Raw genomic sequence first — 25,713 nt, 5'->3', positions numbered from 1 at the left:
TAAAATACTTTATCTCACCAATTAATAACATCTCAAATTCTTGACTCATTTCATTTCCAAAGTTCTTGCATAAAGAGTCATTTCCACAAAATATAATATCGTCAACAAATATGGCTGAGATCAGTATTCCATTTTCATCATTCTTCATGTACATATTACTGTTCTCACTTGTCCTTATAAAACCAATCTTAATCAAATAAGAGTGCAATCTTTCATACCATGCTCTAGGTGCTTGTTTCAAACCATATAAAGCTTTGTTCAATTTACATACCTGATCTTTATTATTGTCTTCAACAAATCCTTCAGGTTGTTCAATAAAAACTTCTTCTAATATTCCATTTAGAAAAGTAGATTTGACATCCATTTGATATACCTTGAATTTTTTGAAAGCAGCATATGCCAACAATGTTCTTACTCCTTCAAGTCTAGAAACAGGTGCAAAAGTTTCACCATAATCAATTCCTTCTTCTTGAGCATAACCTTTGCAAACTAGTCTTGCTTTATTTCGAATGACCTCTCCTTTTTCATTCAGCTTGTTTCTAAAAATCCACTTTGTACCGATTACATTTTTGTCCTTCAGTCTTGGGATTAGTGTCCATGTGTCATTCTTCTTGATTTGATCAATCTCTTCTGTCATAGCATTTATCCAATCTTCACTATTAAATGCCTCTTTCACTATTCTCAGTTCAATTTCAGATATTAGACATGTGTTCTATCTCAGTTTGTTCCTTGTCATCATTGGATCATCCTTATCTCCTATAATTTGACTTGGTGCATGATGTCTTCTGACATACTTGACTAATACAGGCTTGATAGGCTCTGTATGATCTTCTTCATCACTCGGTAACTGGATATTCTCTTCATTTTCTTCAATAGTCTTCTCAGTAAGACTTCTCGGTTGAACATAGACAAATTCATCATAGTCTTCTGGTTCCTTGGAATTTCCTTCATCATTTCTTTATGCAAATTCATCAATTTTCACATTTGCACTTTCTACTATTTTGTTAGATGATTTGATCAGATATTTAAATGCTTTGCTTCTTGAAGAATAACCTAGAAATGTTCCTTCTTCACTTTTCTGATCAAACTTGCCATTTCTATCATCTTTGTGAACATAACATCTACTTCCAAAGATTTTAAAATAACTTACATTAGGTTTCTTATCATACCAGATTTCATATGGTGTCTTCAAAGTACCTTTCTTCAATTGTACTCAGTTCAAGGTATAAACTGCTGTGCTTATTGCTTCTCTCCAAAATGTTTGTGGCACCTTCTTTTCAATCATCAGTGTTCTAGCACAATCCACAATAGATCTATTTCTTCTCTCAGCTATTCCATTCTGTTGTGGAGTTCTCGATGCAGAGACTTGTCTCTTACTACCATGATTATTGCAAAATAAGTTGAATTCATCAGATGTGAACTCTCCTCCTCTATATGATCTAAGACATTTCAGTTGTCTTCCTGTTTCATTTTCAACTCTTTCCTTGTACCATTTAAACATTTGAAAAGCTTCTGATTTTTCTTTTAAAAACATTACTGACATCATCCTTGAATAGTCATCCACAAATAATATGAATTATTTATCACCATAATAACTTTGAACTTTCATAGGACCACAAAGATCAGTGTGTACTAAATCTAAAATTCCCTTAGAAGTGTAAGACTTACTTGTAAAGCTTGATCTTGTCATCTTACCCATCTGGCATCCTCAACACATAGCATTCTCAGGTTTTTCAAGACTCGGTAGACCTCTTACTCGGTGCTTCTTACTTATTTTGATCAGATTATCAAAATTTACATGACAAAACCTTTTATGCCATAACTAGGTATCATCTATCTTTGCATACAAACACTTGTTACTAGTTGAGTCAAGGTGAAATGTGTTACCTTTTGTTTGTGTCCTGGTAGCAGCTAATTTTCCATTCTTGTCATGAACTTTGATAATTCCTTTATGAAATTCTATTCGGTAACCTGTGTTGTTTAGCTGTGCTACACTCAACAAATTGTATTTCAAACCTTCAACCCAATAAACATAATTGCATCTTGCATTGTCAAGAAGTGTTATAGATCCTTTACCTTTCACCAGACATGGTGCATCATTACCAAATCTAACATAGCCTCCATCATAATCTTCTAATATAACAAACTTGTGTTTATCTCCTGTCATATGATGTGAACATCCACTATCTATGATCCAAGAATCATTAGTGTTTATGTGAGATATTAGGGCTTTTTCTTCATACCTTTCTTCATCTAATCCATCTTTGATAGCCACATAAACTACTTCCTCTGTATCAGTTTCATCTGATTTATCATCATCAGATTCCTCATCAGCTATTAAGCATGTCTTTCTAACTCTTCTTCTAAAATCTCGGTGTTCTCTGTAATGATTATCTTTCTGTCTCTCATCTCAGTAATCTCTCCTTTCAGTAGAATCTTTGTCAAGATAGTTAGAAGCCATATGTCCTATCTTATCACAATTGAAACATTTCAAAGGTAGTTTTCCTTTATACTTACCTTTGCCTCTCGATAACCTTTTGGCTAATAGTGCTTCAAACTCTTCTTGCTTTCTGATTTCCTCATACAGTTTGTGTACTTCTTCATTGTTCTTACGAAATCTTTCACTTGCTCCACTGTGATCTCCTTCAGAGTACTTATACTTTCTTTCATTGAAATCATTAGGTTCATCAAGATGAAAAGAACTAAATGTAGATTCAACTTTATTTACCGAAGATCCACTGTTATCAAAGTTACTTAATTCAAATGCATGTAGCTTGCCAATAGTAGCATCTAAAGAAACTGACATATTAGGTACAGACCTTAATTCATTGATTGCAGAGACTCAGATTGCATAAGCCGGTAGAAGGGTTCTTAACAACTTACCTGTTATATCCTTTTCTTCAATAGTTCCACTTGCTCCTTTGATTGATTAACAATCTCTTTTAGTCTTGTATGAAATCGTGCATTAACAGATGAACTTATTCAATCAAAATCAAACATTCCAACCTGATCAAAATTGTCATATCAATCGAATATCAGCATCGAAAATCATTTGTCCTTGTCACATTATCATGGGTCTTATACAGGGTGTGGTATACTCGAAACCAGACTGTGTCCTGTCTTAGACGGGGTACCGCATTTCCTGAAACCAGACAGCATGATCGTCCTATCAGCACGTTCAACTTTTGACAATAAAGATCAAGATGTTTGTTTGATTTGCTTGAATTTGTGAGTCTTCTCATTTTATTGATTTATCTTTGGCTTCGATCATGTCCCTATGTTGCTCGATGATGTCACTGAGTGATTTAGAGTAACCGGGATGGCTCATGATCCTTTTCTTTTTTGATTGTGATTGTCGTTTGTCTGTGATGTGTCTGTCTTTTGCAAATCGGGTTGCATTTCAGCTCTGGTCTTCAATGCCATGATGCTACGCATCCATTTTGCTAAATAAAAATAAAGGTTCTCACCTACAAAGTGCATTACTGAAAGCAAATTTTCATCATCTCTAACTGTCTTCTATCTTATTTCTTCTTACTAACACTTCTTCCGTCCGGTCGGATAGTCAGTTCGGTCTAGTGCTCCGATATCCACGCACATATACTACATCCTGCATTCATGTGGTTAGTACATTTGCATTCCATCACATATTACATCAAGCATTTTATCCATTTCATTTCATAAATGCATCAAAAATACATAAAAATGCATCCATACATGTTCATAAACCAGTGCATAAGTCATCCATACATGCAAAAAAACCATAAGTCATAACATATTGCATCCATCATATCGATGCATATCATATCACATATCATAATAATGTCGGAGTACAAAATCGGATTGTCTGTCTTAAGTATGGCCCGCAGGCTGACTACAACATGTCAAACTACATAATGTCCACTGTCTGTCATATGGAGCACGTGCCTCTGTCACTGGGTGCTCCCTCTGTCCTCCTCATCCCTGCCATGTCTCGCAGATGATGTACCTGGTCCTGGTCCTGGCTGCGGTGGTCTCATCGGTCCACTCCCTCCTATGCTGCTCAATGACCTCCGAGAGCGTGACCTACTCTCTGTCCTTGATCGTGCCCGATATGAAGGTGCTCTCCGCTCCGGTGGAACTGCACCCTCATATAGTGTCCTCCAGTACAGTCTCTCCTCACCGGTCTCTACTAGCATCTGTGCCATCTCCCGTGCACTGGCATCCCTGATCGACCCAATGAACTCAATGACTCTCTGTCCCTCTCGCTGTGCCTGAACTATGGCTGTATCCCGAGCCTCTGTGAGTCTGGCTATCTCCGCTCTGAACTGCTCATGCTGTCTCTCCAATGTTGCAATATAATCCTGCTGGCTCGCTATGGTAGCCTGGTACATGTCTATCTCCTCTGTCCTAGCTATCTCTGGCTCTATGGGAATATCCTGCAAAGTCTCCTGATCCGCTGTGTCTGGCTCCTCATCATCCTCCCCACCATCATCTCCCTCATCCTCCCCATCACCTCCATCAGCTCCGTCATCCTCCCCATCACCCTCATCCTCATCAGCCTCGTCATCCTCCTCGTCCTCATCATCTCCCTCCTCTCCTGTGAGTGGGAAGTCCTCCTGTCTCCTCGGTACTGGAATATCCGGATCGGTCAAAGGCACTAGCCGTTGCTGTGCGAACCATGTCTCATACTCCTCTGTAGTCCCAGCATCTACCACATCTGACCACCACTCCCACTGTCTCTGCTGTAACTGTGCAAAGTCGACATATGCTATATGTGGCTGAATCATACTACCCCGCTGACTCGTCTCTCGGTGAGATCGGGCAAAGTATGCAGTCCTCCAAGGAACATCCTGTGTCTCTCCAAACTGTCGTCTGACCCTCTCTGGCAGGTATAACTCAATCACTCTCTGACGGTTTACTGGTCGCCCAATCAAGTACCTCTCCTGTCTGCAGTATGGTAACTCATCATGATCATCTGACCATCCGGGGCAATCTAGATATGGCCTCCATATGAACTCTCTAAGTCTGTCTAGCTCATGTCGCCAGTATAATATGTATCCAAAAGGACCCTGTCTCAGTGCTCCACCATAGCTGTACACATATGGTCGGTGTGGTACAACCTGTCTATCTGTGATCGGCCGACATATGGCAATATGCTCAAATGCCCATACCTGAAGCAATGTCACTCCACAACTTAGCGTCTGCACTCCCTGATATGCTATCTGATGTAGCTGGAAATATAACATAGCAAGTACACATGGTCCCCATGCATACACTGTCCCCTCTGTCACCATCTGCTCTAATACTCTTCCCCAACCAATAGGGAATCCATGTCCTCGTCTGTCACCTGCCAGAAGACATGCTATCACCACTGCTATCACCACACATCGCTGCTCATACTCGGCTGCCATAGTCTCCCACCGAATCTCCCTCTCGACAATGTCTAGATCCTCTGCGTCACACTCAAACAGTCTGCATAACGCGTCTCTCCCTGTCACTGGGTCGTACTCTATCATCTCCCCATGTATAGGAATGCGGAGGATGCGCCATACATCCTCTAGAGTCACTGTCGCCTCGCCAGTCGCCAAATGGAATGAGGAAGTCTCCGAATGCCATCGCTCTGCCAATGCGGTAAGCAATCCTGTGTTTGCCCTAATTTCGGGCATATATGTGATGTAATACAATCCCAGTCCAGCTAATGTGTCTCTCTCTGTGCTCCTGAGTCTATGTCGTAGCATGAAACAGTTCGGTCGATTCTCCCGTGCGATCAATGGATATTGTCGACTCTGCATCACAATCGGGGCATCATTTTGTCAGTTTTAGGGTTTTGCTCCTACGGGTTGCATTTCCTCATTTTCATGTCCAAATTGGGGTGTTTTTCATCTACATTGGCCTATCCTACCCACCCCCCCCCTTGTCAGGTCCTTTGCATGCAATTTCAAGTCAAAACTAGGGTTTTTAGACAACTTGCGCCTGTGTTGGAGAAACTTGCGCCTGTGTTAGATGAATTGCGCTTGTGTATTCATACACAAGCGCAGAACTCCTTACACAAGCGCAGGAGTTCATTTTGGTATCCTCTGTGGGCCCCACAATGTCCCGTAAGCCATCAAAATTCATGAAATCAAAAACATGGGTTTTCGAGATACATACCGCTGCTCCTGCATCGTCCAGTCGTCTGAATGTGCGTACACGTTCTCCAAGGTGACCCGTCATTGGAATGTTCGCCATCTGTCTGCAAGTGTCCTTGTCCAGAGCAACAAATTCTCCTCTTTAGCTACTGCAAATGAGTCATTTTCACCCTCTTGGTCCCATTTATAGCTCTTTGTCATTGCATAGATGGACGTGCATCCTCTCCATCTTATGTTGGTCGCGGTCTTATGCACATTAAATTGATTGTTTGTCATGCATCCGATCTCCGATTGTCGGTCCGTTCGATCCTATCATTTTTATCGATCAATTGGCCTCTTTTCCGCATGTTTCCGGCCAATTCCTCGAGGGGGCATGCATATGTCATTATTATTGTCTGGGGCATTTAGTTATTGTTCTTTGAAACAACGCTCAGAATTGCATTGTCTCAAAGAGGGGCAAAATGTAGACACCCAAAAATGGTCAACGCTTGTGAGGTCACACTTTAACATTTGCGCATTGCCTCATTTTAGGTTTTTGCGTCGCATTAACATTTCTCCTATGTCACGCACTTGGTCTTTATCATTTGCGAACATTGAGTGATTCTTCTACATTCTTCAATCATCTCGTCTTCGAATTTGGTCTTGTCGACAACATTATCCAGTCATGATTTTGATCAATTTTATCTTATTGCATCAATGAGCATGCTTATTTGACATCATTTTGGACATCGTCAATCCTAATTAGGGTTTTGTCCTCTTATCAATCTTATCATCAATCTTATCATCATCAATCCTTCAACCTTGTCATTTTAACGATCGATTTGTCATCGATCGTTGTCATGTTCAATCTTGTCATTTTGCGATCGATTTGTCATCGATCGTGGTTATTTTCAATCTTGTCATCTTGCAATCTATTTTATCATCGATCCTCGTCCTCTTGTCAATCTTGTCATTTTGCGATCATTTCACTATCAATCATTATCTGTCTCAATTGTGTCAATTTGGATCAAATCATGTCAATTGGCGTATTTCTCAATCAAATCATTTTGTCGTATTGGTCATTTACCAAAATCAAATCATGACATTAATTATCTTTAATCAAGACCTAATTGTCATTTTCGCATTTCTAATTCGTCTTCTAGGGTTTTATGATTTAGTCATTTAACCTAATTTGTCATTTCTTCCTTTAGGATTAAATAAATTACTTATTTATCCTAAGTCTTCTTATTACAATTAAATCTTTATTTAATTGGCTAATTGTTCCTCTTTGTGAATTGATTAATAAATGAAAAATTATTAATTAATTCACTAATTCACTAAATCCTATTTTTCATCAATTTCTAATTCCAATTTCCTAATTTGTCATCAATTTCAAATTCCTAATTTGTCATCAATTTCAAATTCCTAATTTTCAAATTTCTAATTCTTTTTCCCTCCTAATTCATCTCCTAATTCTATGGGAGTGGCATTTCAATTTGTCATGAAATTGTCATAATTGATTTAATCAATCAATTTTGACATGAAATGTGTCATAATCAATCAATCAAAATTGTGCATGGAAAGTGCATAATTTGCATAATTTGTCATAATTAACATATTGATTTGCAATTTCCATTTGAATTGCATCATGCCAATCTTGTCACTTCTCCAATTTCTCTATAAATTGGATAATTTTTCTTCTTCAATTCCTTCAATCACTTCATGAATTCTAAATTGCTAACAAACTACTGAATTTTCGTTCTAGTACTCTTGAGCTTTTTGCTTTCAATTGTGAGAGCACTTGTAGGTGAGATCCACAAAATTATTGAAGAGGAAAGAACAACAATGGAGCCGCATGGAAGGAGTATTCAATCTTGAATCTGGTTTGCATAATGTTTTCTTTTGAATGCTTCATTTTCATACCTTCATTGAATGTGCTTTAGAATTAGGTTCATTGCAATGAGTATTTCTTTGATTGAGCTATCATGTTTAATGTTTTGATTGATCTACTTATCTTTTGATGAATCCTAATTTCTATGTTACATTAAATGGTGAACCCGACGTGAAAACTAACCTTCTAACCATCTTACTGTGTTTTGGAGTGCTTCTAAGCTGATTTGCAGGTCAAAAACTCAAAAACAGGGCCGTGCAGGGTATTCTGGACACTTCTGCGCCTGTGTTAAGCATCTTGCGCCTGTGTTGAAGAGTCTTGCGCCTGTGTCAAGACATTCTGCGCTTGTGTTTGACAACTTGCGCCCGTGTCATGACTTCTGCGCCTGTGTAAAGTCCAGATCAGAGGGTAAAAAAATGCAGTTTCTTTGAAATTTTTGATGTTTTTGCATTCTGTTTTCTGTGTTTTGGATTTTGGTACTGATTATTTGTGCAGGATCTTGGCTTACGCATGACAAAGACTAAAAATCAAATTACTAACATGTGTTATGCAGATTCGATGGTCAAAGACTACAAATCAAACTTCTGACATGTGTTTTGCAGGTTGCCTTGGAGAAACAACCAAATTGTGTGTTTGAGTTTTCTAATTAGGCACTTAGTGATTTTTTTAAATAGGTTGGAAATGAACCCTTGTTTTCTTTGTTTTCTAAGTATGACATTGGAGTAGGAGAGTATGCTCTCATCCTTTATAGGGTGATCAGAAATCCAGATCTTCAATACCATGCTTGTCTTGTTGATTGTTTGTCTCCATTAGAGGGCCTGCCTTCCCGACCACTTTGCTTTAGCAAGCAAGTGATAATCGTGAGAAGGGAACGACCCAAAGTGAGTACGGCTAGAATTCCTGGGCATTCTAACTCACTATAAACAAATACCTGATGAGCGAAAGCTTTGAAGGAAGTGTTACGTGGGAATTGTAGTTACTTGGGAAGTGATGCCCCTTGAAACTCTTTCTCATATCAACATCTAAGTAGGGCCTCTTGGTCTAAATCGCGCTTGCGTGACTACATTTGTTGGTATCTTGATGGGCTTAATGTCTCAATCATGCTTGCATGACATCAAGAAGTAATGCTTAACAGAAATCCTTACTACATACCTTGTTTTTAGAGGCCAAAAACCCTTCTAGTTGCTTGAGAAGGACAAATTCGGATACTTGGAAGAGATACTAAGTTCGCCATGGGGAGATTCCATGGGGACTGATGCTTGGCTGCCCTGAGAAGTGAGTGCCGTGGAGGGGAGCCCGTGGGGTCAAGCATCTATGTATTCTCCTTGAATCCCATAATGAGTCTACCTCTCAAGTACCTAATGTCTTTGCCTACCATAAGAAATGTGGAAATGAGCATGATTGTCTTGAGTCTAAGTTGCAATATCTTGTATTCTTTGATTGTCAAAAGTTGAATACCATTTCAAGAACAAGCACATTGATATAACATAAGATCAAACACCAAAGACATTCATCCAACAAACATTCAACAAGATTCAAAGATCATATTCCTAAAGCATGGTTATCCAACAATGTTCAAAAACTTGTCTCAACTCTTATGTCACTTACATTTAGGTTCATCCTAGGTTGCATTTTTCAAAGTCATTATCAAGTATCAAGGTTAAGTTTCATCTAAGTCATACTTCTTTTGCATACCAATAAAAGTCATCCATTTACATGAGTCCCCTTGCATAAGAGTAATATCATTTCATAATTAAACCTTAGGTTTCATCTTAGGTTGACATTGTTATACATTTGCATTTGCATAGCCCAAGTCTCTTCATTAAGCCTAAATCATTGTCATATCATATTAAGATCACTTGCATATTAATTGTCCCTTTGCATATAGTCTCAAAACCTAGGTCTTGTCATACTTAAGCAATCCAAATCTTTGATAAACCCCAAGTCATTGTTAAGAAGTCTAGACCTCATCAAGTCTTTTGTCCTTTTTGTCATCAATGTCATTTCGTCAAACCTAGCTTAGTATCCAAACATATAGGGGAGACATTGTCATCTTATCCTTTGTCAATTAAGTCCTTTTGTCCTTTGAGGTCTAGATGTCATTTCAATATTCCCAAGGGTCTCTCTTAGATTTGCATTTCAAAAGTTTGTCAAAATCTTCAAAAACAACCAAAAACATAGATTGCATTTTCATATATTTAGTTTGCATTTAGTTGCATATCATATATTACCCTTGAAAAATTCCAAAAATATTGCATTTGCATAAGTGACATGCCAGTTGAGACAAGATCAAGATCTAAGAAGATGAGTGAACCAATGTATCAATCCGTGGATAACATAGCAAATTCGCAGTTTCAAACTAGTCAAACAATGCAAGTTGAAGGTTCATCAAACACCTCTCTACCACCATATGGAACAGTTCAACTTGGACCACCACCATTATATGAACCAGTATTTGTACCCATGAAACCAGGACATGGGAGTGTTCCACCAACTCCAAGAGGAAGTGCACCTTTTAATTGGGATCAACCAAATTTGCAACATGATATTCGAACTCAAACACTGTATGAAGATCAAACTCTTTCACAAGGATTCGGTTCAGACCAAGGTATTCAACAAGAAACGAATCCAAATGTCCAACCAGATTCTTCATCTGATTCTGATGCCTCTGATGAGGTTGACATGTTCCTTCAAGATCCAAAGGTAATAAAAAGGATGGATAAATTCCTGAGCAAAGTTTTTAAAACGTATCCTCAAAAGTATCTTCACATGATGAGTGATATGGTTCCCTTAAATGAACCAATTAATGTGCAAACACAACAAGGCAGTGAGCCGTTAAGTTTCTCTTCGCATCTCAATGAAGAAAATGTGCAACAAGAGCTTCAATCTACATTGATGAGCAAACGTACTTCAAAGGCATTGTCAGTGACTATTCCTCAAAAGTCATTGTTTGAGACGATAAATAATCCATTATTCAATACAACGCCTGCAATACAAGATCAAATGAAGACTATGCAAATATCGACAGCAGTTCCTCAACAAGAAGTGGTTCCTCATATGCATAAAATTGGATCAACATCCAAGATACAAGAAAGTTTCACAACTGGAATGCCTAATGTCAATAATGTCCAAAGCACTTCCATGATGCAACAAAGTTCTTATGTATCTTTGTCAAACACTATTGCGACAAATCCTTCGATAATGGCTACACAAAGAGCTATGGATAGTGGTGTGCACCATCAGCAATTGTTGCAACAATTGAGTAATACGCAGAAGGTACGATCGAATGTGCAAACAAATGAAGTGCAACAACAACAATGTCGCATTCAACAAGAAATTGCAGCGCCTTCGGCACCATTACAAGTTAACACAAACTTGCAACAATCACAAGCGATTGGACAAACAACACAGCAAGTTAATGTAAGTGCTATACCCCATCCTAAGGAGAAGCAACGAAAATCATCTAAACAAGCTTTTTTACAAATGATTGGATATACACCACGACAACAATTGGCACAAAGTCAACAAATTCCAACTCATCAACACCAACAATATGTGCCGCAATATGTGCCAAGACAAACAAGTTATCCTACTTCACAACCGCAAGTGGTGCCTATGCAATATCAACAGCCTACTCAATTGCAATATCAACCTGGGCTCCAAGAAGCACAACAACAAAGTCAATATCAAGGCATAGCACAACCGCAACAACAAGAAAAGTACCAAGAACTTTATATGCAAGAGACGCCAAAAATGGCCATGGCGGAGTATCAACAGCCAATCGGAAATACGATATATCAACAAAGAATACCAACTGGGATTAATGATGAACTTCTACAATCTGATACAATTGCGCAACAACTTGAGATGTTGCGACGAAAAATTGATGCATTAGAAGCTAAAGGAACAAAGAAGTTGTATACAGATCAAGATTTATGTCCTAATCCCTTTGACAAGAGTGTATACATGCCTCCATTCCCCAAGCATTTTGAGGCACCCCACTTTGAGAAATATAGAGGGAATGGCAATCCAAGAGATCATATTCGAGCATTTTACGCAGCATGCACAGAAGTAAGCTATGAGGAGACATATTTAATGCGATTATTTGCATGAAGTCTTGCTGGACAAGCTATGGATTGGTATTCACATTTGCCAGGAAATATAAAGACTTGGTCAGAACTGGCACAAAAGTTTATATCTCATTTCGCGTTCAATATCGATAGCGATGTGACTATGTCGGATTTATGCAATACCAAACAAAAGCAAGGTGAACCATTAGTGACCTTTTTGCAACGATGGTGAAGTTTGTATAGTCGTTCTTCTCTCGATATACCTGAAGAACAGCAAGTGAATCTGTTTATCCAAAATCTAGTCCCAGAAATGATGTATGAGCTAAAATTGAAAAGTCCTAGTACTATAGAAAAACTCATTAAGAAAGGAATGAATATTGAAGCAGCTCTTGTAGCTAAAGGAATTATCAAGCTCAATAAGGACAATGACAACACAAATTATTCAGGGGATAGAAACAGATTTTGGTATAAGAACAAGAACGTCACTAATGATGGTGTTGTTGATGCGAGAGTGGTAAATGCAAATCAACCCCCATTCACAATCAAGAAGTTGAGTATTCCTAATATGTCGACTATGGAACAAAATCAAGTACCTAGGAACAATGTTACTCAACAGTTGCAGCATACACAACAGTCACAATATCAACATCATGCTCAACAGTCGCAATATCAACAACGCGCTCAACAACAGTATGCTCAACAATGCAATCAACAACAAGGCCAACAACAAAATCAACAACGCAAACCCTTCCGATCGCGGGATGGGCCTCCCCGACAGTTTACACCATTGGGAGAGCCTATTGAATCAGTCATGAAGCAATTAATACAAGCGAAGTTTATCAAACTACCAGATATTAAGGCAGAACCAGCGGAAAAACCGCATTGGTGGAATGATAATGCGTACTGTGAATATCATCGGTCTAAAGGACATAAAACCGCTTCATGTTTTCAATTAAAACATATGATTCAAGATTTATTGGAACAAGGAGTAATTGAGATAGATCCAACCCATCCGACTTCTAATACTGATCATACTATTTTCAAAACTCCTTTGCTTGATCATGACAAGGGTAAAGCGTCTTCTTCCAATTCTGCTCAAACGGCTAATTATGCAAATATCAGTTATCACAATGTCATTAATTGTTTTCATGCGTCAAATGAGTATGTGTCTACCTTGAGAATAAAAGGACAAGATCCTTCTTGTGCAGTCACCACTCGTCGATCCAAAATAGTCGTAAAAGGAGCCCCTGCTGCCCCTCTCAAACCAGTGCCTGCGAGTCAGTATAATCTTTTGGATCATCTAGGAAAAACACCTGCACAAATATCCATCCTAGAGTTGTTGAAAATGTCTCCCATGCACCGTGCAGTCCTAGATAAAGCCTTGACTGAGTCCACTGTCCCAACAGATATTGATGTTGACCAATTTCAAGCGCGGATTGGACATTTAGCCGTTTCCCGAAGTGTTGCATTTTCCGATAGTGACATCTCACCTGACAAGCTTCCCCATAATGACCCTTTGCACCTAGAAGTCTTTGTCCACAATTGCAAAGTCCGACGAGTCTTGATAGATGGCGGAGCGGGTCTTAATATCTGCACCTTAAGAGTGGTCATTGGCCTCGGATATTCAGAAAATGACATTGATGCTTCCAAAAGGATAACAATAAAAGCTTATGATGATGTTGAGCGCCCATCCAAAGGGATAATTGTATTGCCCATCAGAGTTGGTCCAGTGACAGAAAATACTTTCCTACAAGTCCTAGACCTTGACCTCCCTTATAATATGATCCTTGGCCGTCCGTGGATTCATGCCATGAAAGCAGTTCCGTCCACTTATCATCAATGTCTGAAATACCCTTACAATGGAACTGAGATAACCATTCCAGGAGATCCTAATCCGTTCCAGTTTTGTGCTACCCTAAGGGATACTCCTTAGCGGCAAGTACCAGTCAATACAGAAGCCAAACCAAACAGTTATGTGGATCCCAATGCATTGTTGGATGCTGTTAAAGGAAAACTGAAGATACAAGACCAAGGGTGTGGAGAATATTCAATGGACCAAACATTCCTCATTGGGAATTTGCCGATGTCTCCAAAGTCATATGGAAAACCGCATTTATTGCAAAAGGAACCCAAGGTCGTTATTCAATATCAGCCCCCCACTACATTTGCAAGATGGGGAGAACTTGACAAAGAAACTATAGATGATGACGCCATAGATTGGCTCTATAAGGATCCAACTGAAACTCCACCTATCAAGTTGCCAGTGGAATTATATGGCAAAGGATTTACTATGCTGTAGAAGAAAGGATATGATGGCTGCAGTGGCTTAGGCTTGAAAAACAATGGAAGGATAGAACCCATCATACCTGAGAGGCGACCCCCGACTTTAGGGTTAGGTTTTGTACCGTTACGAATTGGATCCACATCTACCAAAAGGTCCACGTGTCGAAAAGGGCGTGATTCTGATGATGAAATAACACCTGAGGTTACCCAACCAGAGACTGATTCTAATGACTGGGAGTGGAGTTCCTTTTCTTCCAGCTCCTATGCCCTCGACAATATCTTCATTGACCCTGACAACTTGCCTATGGAGGATAAACATGAAATAACTCCTCTTCCTAAAACCTGTCCTCATGCTTGGATCGAGTCATTTTGGGATCCCAGCTCCGAATCCGACACAAGCAGTTCGGATAGTGACACCACGGACATTCACATTTTTACCATATCAGCCCATTCTATCCTTACAATCGATGATGACATGCCCCTCATATATCCCCAACTTATCCAATATGACCAACAAGAACCGCTCACGTTGGACTGCTTTCAGAATGACGAAGCAATTGCAGAGTTCCTGGGACTACGGGAAGGTATACCACAAGGCGACCATAAGGCAGGCTTTGCTATTGACCTGGATTCAACGGCATATTTTGGGGAGTCAACTCCCTCTTCCAGTCATGAAAAAGAAAAAGAAAAAGAAAAAGAAAAAAATCAAAAGAATAGATCTTTGAGTGAAAACCGTAAGGCGCTCTCTGATCGTACAAAAGTAAAACTAAAAGACGTACCTGCGGGTGAAAACCTTTTTGAGGCACCCAAAGGTGGAAGAGTGGACGTACCCCTATCAACTCAGGACAAATCCACATTGTTGGTAGAGATGACCGAGGAAATCAATTTGGGTACACCTGATAACCCTAAGGTCATTCACTTCGCTGCCTCCTTGTCAAAACAAGAGAAGATTGATTTCATTAATTTCTTTCTGGAGAAGAAGATCAGCTTTGCATGGTCTTATGCAGATATGCCTGGCCTCGATCCAGAATTAGTCCTTCATCATTTGCCACTGAAACCAGGTGCTAAACCTGTCAAACAAAAACTTAGAAAAATGCATCCTCAAGTGGCTCTTTTGGTCAAAGTGGAATTGAAAAAATTGCTAGATGTGGGCTTCATTAGACCCATTGATTACGCAGACTGGATTTCAAATCTAGTGCCAGTTAGCAAGGTAACTGGGGGCATCCGCATCTGCACAGATTTTAGGGACCTGAATAAGGCATGTCCTAAGGACGATTTTCCATTGCCAAATATAGACATCATAGTGGACATGACAGCTGGTTATGAGATGCTTTCACTAATGGATGGTTTCTCTGGCTACAATCAAATCCGCATTGCACCCGAAGATCAGCATAAGACCGCATTCACCTGTGCTTGGGGCACCTATTGTTGGAATGTGATGCCCTTTGGCCTCAAAAATGCCGGTGCAACATATCAAAGAGCAATGACGACAATCTTTCATGATTTCATGCACACTTTGATGGAGGATTATGTTGATGACTTGTTGTGCAAATCTGTTACCAGAGATAGTCATCTAGCCATCCTGGGCCCAATTTTTGATAGAATGGAAACCTACAAACTCAGGCTCAATCCAAAAAAGTGTGTCTTTGGTGTTACAGCTGGCAAGTTGCTTGGATACATTGTTTCCCACCGAGGCATTGAGGTCGACCCTACAAAAGTCAAAGCAATCATGGATATGCCTCCACCTTCCAACCTCCGGCAATTAAGAAGTCTGCAAGGAAAGCTCCAGTCAATTCGTCGCTTCATAGCTCAGTTGGCTGACAAATGTCATCCATTTCAACATCTATTGCACAAAGGTGTCGCTTTTAAATGGACTGAGCAATGCCAATCAGCCTTTCAAGCTCTTAAAGACTATTTGTTGTCGCCGCCTATCCTAATGCCTCCTATCGAAGGCAAGCCATTCTTATTGTACATCTCTGCAACTGAAACAGCATTAGGAGTTCTTTTGGCTCAACAAGATGAGAATGGCAAAGAAAGAGCTATTTACTATATCAGCCAGACACTGGTAGGCTATGAGCTAAATTATTCAACTATTGAGAGGGCATGCTTAGCAGTGGTATTTGCAACACAAAAGCTCCGACATTATATGCTAAGCCATCAAACATTGTTGATTGCCAAAATTGATCCTTTAAAATATTTGCTCAGCCGAGCAGCTTTGACAGGTCGCCTAGCAAAATGGGTCATGATTCTCAGTGAATTTGACATTGAGTATATGGAGCGAAAGGCGATAAAAGGACAAGTCATAGCAGATCAACTAGCAGATGCTCCTATTTCAGACGATCATCCCATGTTGACTGATTTCCCAGATGAATCAGTCTTTGCTCTCACACCATCCAATGAATGGAAGTTATACTTTGATGGGTCTCATACCAAGTTCGGATCCGGCGCAGGCATTTTGTTTGTCACCCCTCAAGGTGATGCTATTCCAAAGTCATACAGAATAACTTTCCCATGTACCAATAACATTGCAGAGTACGAAGCATTGGTTACCGGACTCCGAGTGGCAGTTCACTGGAACATCAAGCATTTGCAAGTCTATGGAGATTCTCAATTAGTCATCCGACAAGTCAATGATGACTACGAGACAAAGGATGAAAAGCTTATTCCTTATAAGCACATGGTAGACTTCTTCAAGACCAAATTCACAGCTATCCATTTCAGTCAAGTGCCAAGAATACAAAATAAGTCGGCAGATGCGATGGCTACAATTGCTTCTATGATAAATATGCCGCAGAATATGGACAAGTGTGAATTCCTGGTCGAACAATTGCTAGTCCCCTCTTTTGACATTCCGACTGCTGAGGTGATGTGCGTTCTTGTTGGTCCCAATTCCCCTTGGTACAATGATATATATCAGTATTTGAAATCCCAGACTTTACCACCTAACCTTTCCGCTAACCAACGCCGAGCCTTTATTCGACAAACATCCAAATATGTCATCATCGCCGACACTCTTTACCGTCGTTCTTTTGACCATACCCTCCTCAGGTGTTTGGATTCTGACGAAGCACAAACGGCTTTACACGAGGTTCATGATGGTATATGTGGGGGCCATTTCAATGGTCTTAGCCTAGCCAAAAAGTTGATTCGTGCTGGGTATTACTGGCCCACTTTGGAAAAAGATGTTCATGAATTTGTTAAAAAGTGCTACAAGTGCCAGATTCATGGAGATTATATTCATGCACCAGCTCAAGAGCTTCATTCTGTTATATCTCCATGGCCCTTTCCTCAGTGGGGTTTGGATCTTATTGGCAAGATTCAGCCAACATCTGCAAATGGACACAAGTTCATTATTACAGCTACAGAATATTTTACAAAATGGATTGAAGCCATTCCCATGACCTATATCACTGGTGTCCAAATTTCAAAATTCTTGCTAAATTATATCATATGCAGATATGGGGTTCCCCTTGCCATAGTCACAGATAATGGTCGACCCTTCAAGAATAAAGATGTTAAAGAGCTTTGTGAAAAATTTCATATTCAACACCGTTTTTCTACCCCATACTATCCACAGGGTAACGGTCAAGCTGAAGCATCAAATAAAACCATTATCAAGATCCTGAAGAAAGTTGTCAATGACGCTGGCCGAGATTGGCACGTGCAGTTAAATCCAGCACTGTGGGCCTATCGCACTTCTATCCGCACACCTACTGGCGCAACACCTTATTCCTTGGTGTATGGTGCGGAAGCCATCTTACCTTTGGAAGTCGAGATTCCATCCTTGAGAGTTTCCTTGCAACACCTGATTAATAATGAGACACACAGAGTCTCTCGGCTGCATCAGCTGGAGATGTTAGATGAAAAACGTCAGACAGCTCTGACACATTTGCAAGCATACCAAAACCGTCTCCGTCACTCTTATAATAAGAAGGTCAAAGGGCGACACTTCGAAGTGGGAGACCTGGTTTTAAAGGCAAATCCCAAGAATGCACAGTCTACTGACATCATCAAGGGCAAGTTTGAACCCAATTGGGTTGGGCCTTTCATAGTAACTGCAGCCTATGGCTCGGGGGCATATCAGCTTGCGACTCCCGAAGGTGAACCTTTGTCTGATCCTATCAATAGCATGCATCTTCGCAAGTACTGGGCATAGTTTTTTGTCAGATATTTCTTCAAATATGATCCTGAAAAGAAAAAATACAAAAAAAATGAAAAAATACAAAAAATACAAAAAAAAACAAAAAAATACAAAAAATACAAAAAAAAAATGAAAAAAGCAAAAAAAGCAAAAAAATAAATGATTCGCCCTCTAGTGAAAACCTGGCAAACAGGCGCTTTGGGCAAGTACCATGGTGAAAACCTGGCAATCAGGCACCATGAGTAATGAGATTATTGCTCCGTCATCTATCATGACTTCTCGCCATGCTTTCTCTCGGCCAGTTGTCATGCTTATTGTTCACTCAACCCAATGTTTTATTCCAAACCTGTTATTGGTCAACATCACTGTCTTGCTTATTCCAGTGTCTTGTACATATGTTTTGGTCCTGGTTTATGTGTTTTTCAAGTGCGCATTGGGTGTTTTTCCCTTGTCATGATCAATCACTAGAGCATAAAAATGGCAAAATGTCCTGAAATAATTCAAAAAAATCAAATAATGTCCTGAAATAATCTAAAAAAAAAATCAAATAATGTCCTGAAAAAAATCCATAAAAATTGAAAAATGTCCTGAAAAAATTCATAAAAATCTCAAAATGTCCTGAAAAAAGTCATAAAAATCGAAAAATGTCCTGAAAAAATCCATAAAAATCGAAAAATGACCTGAAAAAAGATCATAAAAATTGAAAAAAGTCCTGAAAAAATTCAAAAAAATCAAATAATGTCCTGAAATAATCCATAAAAAAATCAAATAATGTCCTGAAAAAAATCCATAAAAATCAAATAAAGTCCTGAAAAAATGAACACAAAAAAATTGTAAAAACTCCAAAAACCAAAAACATGCATTTTTGCAATAATTATCCCTTTTGTGCATCGACAGATCACTGAGCATTCCTCCAATGACACTCGCAATCAAACACTATGCTTTAATGAAATCGTGCATTAACAGATGAACTTATTCAATCAAAATCAAACATTCCAACCTGATCAAAATTGTCATATCAATCGAATATCAGCATCGAAAATCATTTGTCCTTGTCACATTATCATGGGTCTTATACAGGGTGTGGTATACTCGAAACCAGACTGTGTCCTGTCTTAGACGGGGTACCGCATTTCCTGAAACCAGACAGCATGATCGTCCTATCAGCACGTTCAACTTTTGACAATAAAGATCAAGATGTTTGTTTGATTTGCTTGAATTTGTGAGTCTTCTCATTTTATTGATTTATCTTTGGCTTCGATCATGTCCCTATGTTGCTCGATGATGTCACTGAGTGATTTAGAGTAACCGGGATGGCTCATGATCCTTTTCTTTTTTGATTGTGATTGTCGTTTGTCTGTGATGTGTCTGTCTTTTGCAAATCGGGTTGCATTTCAGCTCTGGTCTTCAATGCCATGATGCTACGCATCCATTTTGCTAAATAAAAATAAAGGTTCTCACCTACAAAGTGCATTACTGAAAGCAAATTTTCATCATCTCTAACTGTCTTCTATCTTATTTCTTCTTACTAACACTTCTTCCGTCCGGTCGGATAGTCAGTTCGGTCTAGTGCTCCGATATCCACGCACATATACTACATCCTGCATTCATGTGGTTAGTACATTTGCATTCCATCACATATTACATCAAGCATTTTATCCATTTCATTTCATAAATGCATCAAAAATACATAAAAATGCATCCATACATGTTCATAAACCAGTGCATAAGTCATCCATACATGCAAAAAAACCATAAGTCATAACATATTGCATCCATCATATCGATGCATATCATATCACATATCATAATAATGTCGGAGTACAAAATCGGATTGTCTGTCTTAAGTATGGCCCGCAGGCTGACTACAACATGTCAAACTACATAATGTCCACTGTCTGTCATATGGAGCACGTGCCTCTGTCACTGGGTGCTCCCTCTGTCCTCCTCATCCCTGCCATGTCTCGCAGATGATGTACCTGGTCCTGGTCCTGGCTGCGGTGGTCTCATCGGTCCACTCCCTCCTATGCTGCTCAATGACCTCCGAGAGCGTGACCTACTCTCTGTCCTCGATCGTGCCCGATATGAAGGTGCTCTCCGCTCCGGTGGAACTGCACCCTCATATAGTGTCCTCCAGTACAGTCTCTCCTCACCGGTCTCTACTAGCATCTGTGCCATCTCCCGTGCACTGGCATCCCTGATCGACCCAATGAACTCAATGACTCTCTGTCCCTCTCGCTGTGCCTGAACTATGGCTGTATCCCGAGCCTCTGTGAGTCTGGCTATCTCCGCTCTGAACTGCTCATGCTGTCTCTCCAATGTTGCAATATAATCCTGCTGGCTCGCTATGGTAGCCTGGTACATGTCTATCTCCTCTGTCCTAGCTATCTTTGGCTCTATGGGAATATCCTGCAAAGTCTCCTGATCCGCTGTGTCTGGCTCCTCATCATCCTCCCCACCATCATCTCCCTCATCCTCCCCATCACCTCCATCAGCTCCGTCATCCTCCCCATCACCCTCATCCTCATCAGCCTCGTCATCCTCCTCGTCCTCATCATCTCCCTCCTCTCCTGTGAGTGGGAAGTCCTCCTGTCTCCTCGGTACTGGAATATCCGGATCGGTCAAAGGCACTGGCCGTTGCTGTGCGAACCATGTCTCATACTCCTCTGTAGTCCCAGCATCTACCACATCTGACCACCACTCCCACTGTCTCTGCTGTAACTGTGCAAAGTCGACATATGCTATATGTGGCTGAATCATACTACCCCGCTGACTCGTCTCTCGGTGAGATCGGGCAAAGTATGCAGTCCTCCAAGGAACATCCTGTGTCTCTCCAAACTGTCGTCTGACCCTCTCTGGCAGGTATAACTCAATCACTCTCTGACGGTTTACTGGTCGCCCAATCAAGTACCTCTCCTGTCTGCAGTATGGTAACTCATCATGATCATCTGACCATCCGGGGCAATCTAGATATGGCCTCCATATGAACTCTCTAAGTCTGTCTAGCTCATGTCGCCAGTATAATATGTATCCAAAAGGACCCTGTCTCAGTGCTCCACCATAGCTGTACACATATGGTCGGTGTGGTACAACCTGTCTATCTGTGATCGGCCGACATATGGCAATATGCTCAAATGCCCATACCTGAAGCAATGTCACTCCACAACTTAGCGTCTGCACTCCCTGATATGCTATCTGATGTAGCTGGAAATATAACATAGCAAGTACACATGGTCCCCATGCATACACTGTCCCCTCTGTCACCATCTGCTCTAATACTCTTCCCCAACCAATAGGGAATCCATGTCCTCGTCTGTCACCTGCCAGAAGACATGCTATCACCACTGCTATCACCACACATCGCTGCTCATACTCGGCTGCCATAGTCTCCCACCGAATCTCCCTCTCGACAATGTCTAGATCCTCTGCGTCACACTCAAACAGTCTGCATAACGCGTCTCTCCCTGTCACTGGGTCGTACTCTATCATCTCCCCATGTATAGGAATGCGGAGGATGCGCCATACATCCTCTAGAGTCACTGTCGCCTCGCCAGTCGCCAAATGGAATGAGGAAGTCTCCGAATGCCATCGCTCTGCCAATGCGGTAAGCAATCCTGTGTTTGCCCTAATTTCGGGCATATATGTGATGTAATACAATCCCAGTCCAGCTAATGTGTCTCTCTCTGTGCTCCTGAGTCTATGTCGTAGCATGAAACAGTTCGGTCGATTCTCCCGTGCGATCAATGGATATTGTCGACTCTGCATCACAATCGGGGCATCATTTTGTCAGTTTTAGGGTTTTGCTCCTACGGGTTGCATTTCCTCATTTTCATGTCCAAATTGGGGTGTTTTTCATCTACATTGGCCTATCCTACCCACCCCCCCCCTTGTCAGGTCCTTTGCATGCAATTTCAAGTCAAAACTAGGGTTTTTAGACAACTTGCGCCTGTGTTGGAGAAACTTGCGCCTGTGTTAGATGAATTGCGCTTGTGTATTCATACACAAGCGCAGAACTCCTTACACAAGCGCAGGAGTTCATTTTGGTATCCTCTGTGGGCCCCGCAATGTCCCGTAAGCCATCAAAATTCATGAAATCAAAAACATGGGTTTTCGAGATACATACCGCTGCTCCTGCATCGTCCAGTCGTCTGAATGTGCGTACACGTTCTCCAAGGTGACCCGTCATTGGAATGTTCGCCATCTGTCTGCAAGTGTCCTTGTCCAGAGCAACAAATTCTCCTCTTTAGCTACTGCAAATGAGTCATTTTCACCCTCTTGGTCCCATTTATAGCTCTTTGTCATTGCATAGATGGACGTGCATCCTCTCCATCTTATGTTGGTCGCGGTCTTATGCACATTAAATTGATTGTTTGTCATGCATCCGATCTCCGATTGTCGGTCCGTTCGATCCTATCATTTTTATCGATCAATTGGCCTCTTTTCCGCATGTTTCCGGCCAATTCCTCGAGGGGGCATGCATATGTCATTATTATTGTCTGGGGCATTTAGTTATTGTTCTTTGAAACAACGCTCAGAATTGCATTGTCTCAAAGAGGGGCAAAATGTAGACACCCAAAAATGGTCAACGCTTGTGAGGTCACACTTTAACATTTGCGCATTGCCTCATTTTAGGTTTTTGCGTCGCATTAACATTTCTCCTATGTCACGCACTTGGTCTTTATCATTTGCGAACATTGAGTGATTCTTCTACATTCTTCAATCATCTCGTCTTCGAATTTGGTCTTGTCGACAACATTATCCAGTCATGATTTTGATCAATTTTATCTTATTGCATCAATGAGCATGCTTATTTGACATCATTTTGGACATCGTCAATCCTAATTAGGGTTTTGTCCTCTTATCAATCTTATCATCAATCTTATCATCATCAATCCTTCAACCTTGTCATTTTAACGATCGATTTGTCATCGATCGTTGTCATGTTCAATCTTGTCATTTTGCGATCGATTTGTCATCGATCGTGGTTATTTTCAATCTTGTCATCTTGCAATCTATTTTATCATCGATCCTCGTCCTCTTGTCAATCTTGTCATTTTGCGATCATTTCACTATCAATCATTATCTGTCTCAATTGTGTCAATTTGGATCAAATCATGTCAATTGGCGTATTTCTCAATCAAATCATTTTGTCGTATTGGTCATTTACCAAAATCAAATCATGACATTAATTATCTTTAATCAAGACCTAATTGTCATTTTCGCATTTCTAATTCGTCTTCTAGGGTTTTATGATTTAGTCATTTAACCTAATTTGTCATTTCTTCCTTTAGGATTAAATAAATTACTTATTTATCCTAAGTCTTCTTATTACAATTAAATCTTTATTTAATTGGCTAATTGTTCCTCTTTGTGAATTGATTAATAAATGAAAAATTATTAATTAATTCACTAATTCACTAAATCCTATTTTTCATCAATTTCTAATTCCAATTTCCTAATTTGTCATCAATTTCAAATTCCTAATTTGTCATCAATTTCAAATTCCTAATTTTCAAATTTCTAATTCTTTTTCCCTCCTAATTCATCTCCTAATTCTATGGGAGTGGCATTTCAATTTGTCATGAAATTGTCATAATTGATTTAATCAATCAATTTTGACATGAAATGTGTCATAATCAATCAATCAAAATTGTGCATGGAAAGTGCATAATTTGCATAATTTGTCATAATTAACATATTGATTTGCAATTTCCATTTGAATTGCATCATGCCAATCTTGTCACTTCTCCAATTTCTCTATAAATTGGATAATTTTTCTTCTTCAATTCCTTCAATCACTTCATGAATTCTAAATTGCTAACAAACTACTGAATTTTCGTTCTAGTACTCTTGAGCTTTTTGCTTTCAATTGTGAGAGCACTTGTAGGTGAGATCCACAAAATTATTGAAGAGGAAAGAACAACAATGGAGCCGCATGGAAGGAGTATTCAATCTTGAATCTGGTTTGCATAATGTTTTCTTTTGAATGCTTCATTTTCATACCTTCATTGAATGTGCTTTAGAATTAGGTTCATTGCAATGAGTATTTCTTTGATTGAGCTATCATGTTTAATGTTTTGATTGATCTACTTATCTTTTGATGAATCCTAATTTCTATGTTACAAGTATATAGTATATTCTCCAACTCCTGATAGATGCAACTTCATCCTTTTCTGCCATGTAGAGAAACTTGACTTGTTCAGCTTCGGTGCATCCCTCTTATACATCTTTGGATCTTTAACTCAAGTGCCTTTAAACTTTTCTTCTAGAGTCCAAAGCTCTGATACCAATTGATAGTTATGATACTAAATGTAAGTACAGATCTAATAGCCAACAAGATGAGAGGGGGGGGGGGTGAATCATACAAACTTAATCTTCCATAAAAACATCAGATTCAACCTCAGTAACATATACTTCAATAATATAACCAAAACTGTTAAACATGCAAACTCAAAAGCATATAAACATCATAAACCTCATAACACCAGATTTAACATGGAAACCCAAATAGGGAAAAACCACTGTGGGATTTCGGACCCACTAAGAAATATACTCTTCTAGAGTATGCTCGGTTAAAAGCAAATCCTGTTAAATATTACAAACACATTGCTAGATGTGACCCGGTTAAGGGATTTCCCTCACATTTGTTAGTTTCTTCACCTTGTTAGAAGTGACCTTGTTAAAGGATTTCAAACACTTAATCAAAATGTCACCTTGCTAGAGGGTTTTACAAATAAGACTGTTAAGTCCACTTGGTTAAGATATTTTCTGTCACTTTCACAAAATAACAGTAATAAAAATCTATCTGCAACTTCACATCTAAAATGCTAAAGTAGATTCTTATTAGTTCAATACAATCTAGACATAGAGCTAATCTTGTCCATCTACTGGGCTTCTATACTCTGTTATTCAAATAGGTCTTCAAGCTTCTGTGCTTGGTAATCACTATGTAGCATCCCTGTGCATACACTTGCCCGCATGCATTGTTTATCAATAGTTTCCTATTTATAAACAATTAGCTAACCGTTTAATCTCCTTGATCACATTTCCCATATCAATGTCCAGGTTCAATGCATCTTTTGATCTAAAAATGTTTTACCCCACCTAGGAACTTGCATATATTTCTTGGAACTTGTGCCAGGGTATTGCGGTTCAATCTGCCCTGTAGATCTTCATGCCGACTTTCCATTACCTTAGATTCATTAACAAACTTCATGCACAACATACCAATCATTTAATCAG

The sequence above is a fragment of the Cryptomeria japonica genome, chromosome 11 (assembly GCF_030272615.1).
Source record: "Cryptomeria japonica chromosome 11, Sugi_1.0, whole genome shotgun sequence".
NCBI classification, from domain to species: Eukaryota; Viridiplantae; Streptophyta; class Pinopsida; order Cupressales; family Cupressaceae; genus Cryptomeria; species Cryptomeria japonica.
This window is presented reverse-complemented; position numbering follows the sequence as displayed.